We start from the raw sequence: 4,899 nt of genomic DNA on the forward strand, positions 1-4,899 counted from the left end.
TGGGAAACAAACTTAGGGCTTCAGGGGGGGGTGGGGGAATGGGATAGGCTGGTGATGGGTAGTAAGGAGGGCACATATTGCATGGTGCACTGGGTGTTATACACAACTAATGAATCATCGAACTTTGCATCAAAAACCAGGGATGTACTGTACGGTGACTAACATAATAAAAAATATTATTATTTAAAAAGAAAGAATTCATACATGCAAGTCTCAGGACAAGAAACTTCTAAATGCACAGATGAGGAGACTCTGCTCATCTTACTAGTTATATACACTTTTCCTCATGGAGTAACTGATGCTTTCTGGTTTATTTGTGGAACTTTTGTTCATAGGAAAGCATAGACACAGGGCCAGATCTTGTCTTCTGGAGAATGGTTCCAACATCCCAACACCACCTTTTTCTGGTAATATTCCAGTACTGGCTCTGTTTGGATTTCATAAGCCTTCAGTCTCTTGACAACTCTCTCTGGCTTATCATCCTCACACTGAATGAGAGGCTCTCCAGTCAGGTCATCAATGCCCACAGTTTTGGGAGGGTTGAATTCCATGTTGTCAACTTGGCCACTGGCTAGATGAACCCAGAAAGCAGTGAGACATTGCTTAATAACCTCAAAAGTCACTTTCAGATTAATTACTGTGTCTATCTGATAAGCTCTATCCAAGGCTTCTGCCTGTTGAAGTGTCCTTGGACAACCATCCAATAGCCAGCTATACTGGGTGAGGTTCTTCAGCTTACAAAGGGCCAATTGAGTCATGACATCATTTGGGATGAGCTTCCCCTGGTCAGTGAAAGTCTTGGCTAACACACCAGTTTCTATGCCTTGAAGCATGTCTTGTTCAGCACGAAGTGTTTGGTTATACACGACAACATGGTGCCCCCATGATCACTGCACTCAGCAACCTCGCGAACCACTCCATGGCCTGAGGGAAAGGCCCAGACAGAGCCCACAGCGGGCTCCCTGGCTATGTACTCCCTCTGTTCCACCGCCCCGCCCCGGATGGCCGGCTGCAGAATGTTTGTCTCATTCAAAAACACCCTCTAATTTGAAACATAAAATTATCCATCACATGTATACATTTAATGAGATCAGAGATATAACTGCAATTTGAGCCCCAGAATTGATTAAGGCCATGAAATTTTGCCAGTTTTGATCTTCAGCAGTTGTTAAATTAATTCAGTACCTAATGCTACAGAAGCACAAATGTCAATTAGCGACCTTTTTTTTTTTTTTCCTGTATGAATTCATTTAGTAAATGTTGGGTTTCCAATTGGGTCAGATTCTGGACCTTTAATTTTTTTCTTCTTCCTACACCCACTTTTTTCTTCTTCTCCTTTTTTCTCCTCCTTTTTCTTTTCCTCTTTCCTTGTCTCCTCTTCCTTCTTCTTCCTCTCCTCTTTTCTCTAAGTTTTTATTTTAATTCCAGTATAGTTAACATACAGTGTATTATTAGTTTCAGGTGGACAATATAGTGATTCAACACTTCATACATCACCCAGTGCTCATCACAAGTGCCCTCCTTAATCTTCATCTCCCTCTCTCTCTCCCTCCCTCCCTCCCTCTTTTTTCTCTCTTTCCATATACTTGGAGGCATTATCCCTACCCTATTTATTTATAAATTTCTTTTTCCAGAGAGCCTCAAATTGGCATCATTGTTGGTATCCCAACATGGCAATATTTGTTTTTTAGGGTTTAAGGACCCTGGGCTTAAATTGGCTTTGAATTAATCTCCTGGTATGCTACAAGAGTGTCATTGGCATTTTTCCATAATTATCCTTGGGATTGAAATCTTTTTAGTGACAGGCATAGGCAGCAACAGGAACTCAAGTATTTTGTGGAGTCCTAGTGAGCCATCCACCTTTAGGGCTGTGAACCTCAAAAATTCAAATCTTCAAATAGCAGCCACTTTCCAAATAGTGATAATTCTTCCTCCACACAAGTGACCACCTGACTAGTTCATACATTGCATATATTTCACAGGGTATAGCCGTTCCCATGAATGCTCTGTGGAATGGGGGACCAATGTCTGGTTGAGATACGTAATTAATTGGTCACAGGGTAAAAATTATTCTCATGAGCCTAGTGTCAGTAACAGCTTATTCTAAATTTGAAACACATCATTCATTCTATGACACAGAAATGGATCTGGACCATGACAAATGTCCCAGGGCTACTTTAAAGAGAACATCAATCTTATACTCCAGTCCACAAATGCTAATTATTTATCAAAACTTCCAACTTACTGTCTTTCCATAGCCACATGATTGGTATGATTGGTTCCTGCAGCAATCACTTCACCATTTTTTCCAATCCTCCCAATGTGTTACCCAAACCATATCCCTGATTTTGTACCTGTGTGATTCAGAAATTTCTTTTTTGTATTTCTTATACCATTTGATATGATCTCGCACCCCCTGACATGTGGGCCATGCCCAGACCACCTTAGGTGTTATTACCTCATATTAATGATTATTATTATTACAATAGCCACAATTGCCCAAATCCAACAAGCATAGTCAGATAACTAAAGAAGCATCAGATCAGAGTTTCCCATCCCCGCAATCTTGTTTCTTGCAAGTTCTAATAGCCAGGAGCAAGTATGGAAGTAACAAACAATAGAGTGAGAAGAATGAATTATATGGTTTGGATTTACTTACAGCCGTCTAGGCTTCCTCCCCCACCCCACCCCCAACCTCATAATTAGGCATTTTATTTGAATGGAAGGTAACCTTCTGTGGAATTACCATATTTAGAGTCCAGACTGCCTATCATAAGTGTGTGTTCCACTGGGAGCTGAACCTTCATTATCCAATTATCTTTTTCATTTTCTCCTTTAAGAGTTTATCTTTCAATCCATCTACTGCCTGGGGATGATATGGGGCATAAAATGTCCATAGAATTCCTATATAACTTCCCACTACTTGTTATTTGTTGCTATAAAGACAGCATCAATGTCTAATCACATGTTTAGAGAATCAAAATATGCTACACAGTTCACCTAAGAAGCATTGAATAGTATGGTCTCCATTTGCTAAGTAGACAGGGATGGTAATACAATATCCTGAAAAGGTATCTATGAAGTCAATGCCCAGTGGTACTCTCAAGAGGAAAATAGGGGGGCTATTATAGTCTGTTTGCCAGGATTGGCCAGATCTAGTACCTCAGGATAAGTACCTAAAGCTCCCTTTGCCACTTGACTGTGTAGCTAGCAGTTTGGGCACATTTTCTAGGCTTCTTAGTCTCATGTACTAGGTCTTGCTTTTGAGTTCAGCCCTGGAATCAGTAGGTCTTGCTTTTGGGGTTCATCCCTGGATTGTAGATGACTTACCATACCCTGTGCAGTGCTATATTCAGATGGATGCTGTATCCAGGTGTGCTTTTTTGGATACTGCAGATTTGATCAGTATGATGGTTGCTTTTATGTGTCAACTTGTCTGGAATAGTGTTCAGATATTTGGCTAAATATTATTTCTAAGTATTTTTTAAAGATTTTATTTATTTATTTATTTGACAGAGAGAGAGAGCAAAGTAGGCAGAGAGGCAGGCAGAGGGAGAAGGAGAAGCAGGCTCCCTGCTGAGAAGAGAGCCTGTCACAGGGCTCGATCTCAGGACCCTGGGATCATGACCTGAGCCAAAGGCAGATGCTTAACTGACTGAGAACACAGGTGCCCCTATTTCTAGGTATGTTTGTGATGATATTTCTGAATAAGATTAACAATTGAATTGATAGACTGAGTAAAGCAGATTGCCATTCCCAATGAGGGTGGTCATCATCCAACTGTTGAGGGCCTGAATAGAACAAAAAAGCAGATGGGGGAAGAAATTGTCCCCTCTCTGCCTTATTGTTTGAGCCGGAACACCAGTCTTCTGCCCTGAGACTGAGACTTATACCATTGTGCTCGCTTCGGCAGCACATATACTGAGACTTATACCATCAGCTCCCCCTGGTTCTCAGGCCTTCAGAGCTTTCCTGGGTCTCCTGCTTACAGGTGAGAGATCCTGGGACTTCTTAGCCTCCATAATCACTTGAGCCAATTCTTCATGATAAATAAATGAATAAGTTAATTAATATCCAATTGGTTTTGTTTTTCTGGAGAACCCTGATTAATACAGATTTTGATACTGACAGTGGTTCTAGAGGAATAGATGTTAAGAATGAGTTTTCTGACCTGTTTCAGAGTTTCTGGAATTGACTCTCCATACTTATTAGATTTAAAGATGCTAATGACTATTTCCAGTAGTAAAGAGCAATGATAGAACATGGCAGGGTCTGGCAATACAGATATACAAAATACTTGTATTGTATATTCCTAATCTTATAAGAAGCAAGGAGTTGGGTGACCGCATATATGGTAGTTTTTAATATTTTTGGAAAATTGGTGAATATAATGAGATTGGCTTATTAGGAGGATGCTCCTAATGTCACTGGACAAAGTAGTGGAAAAAAAAAAAAAAGGATGGGCTCAGGGATTTAATTCCCAGCTCAAGCACCACATAAATTATCTGAAAGTTTTTATGTGTGCCCTGAAGGAGACCCTTATCTCCTGCAGCTGCAGGGCTGAGACTGCTGAAAATCAAACACAGAATTTCATCCAGCAAATAGCTGAGTTACAACACAAGTTGAAGTCCCAGTCTCACAGGGTGTCTACTATTAAGGGCATTGATTAGAAAAGATGGGGAATGAAGCATGAGAGAATATGGAATCTGAGAAACAAACTGAGGGCTTCAGAGGGGAGGCGGGTGGGGGAATGGGGTAGGCTGGTGATGGGTAGTAAGGAGGGCACGTATTGCATGGTGCACTGGGTGTTATACACAACTAATGAATCATCGAGCCTTACATCAAAAACCAGGGATGTACTGTATGGTGACTAACATAATATAATAAAAAATATTATTA

At 40.7% G+C, this 4,899-nt stretch overlaps 1 pseudogene; it reads right to left on the reverse strand.

The window, feature by feature from the left end:
- Nucleotides 1-284: 284 nt before the first annotated feature.
- LOC123789969 (GTP:AMP phosphotransferase AK3, mitochondrial pseudogene) lies at nucleotides 285-833 on the reverse strand (annotated as a pseudogene).
- Nucleotides 834-4,899: the final 4,066 nt, after the last annotated feature.

The sequence above is a fragment of the Ursus americanus genome, chromosome X (genome assembly GCF_024610735.1).
Source record: "Ursus americanus isolate L20-20 chromosome X, mUrsAme1.1.p, whole genome shotgun sequence".
Lineage (NCBI taxonomy): Eukaryota > Metazoa > Chordata > Mammalia > Carnivora > Ursidae > Ursus > Ursus americanus.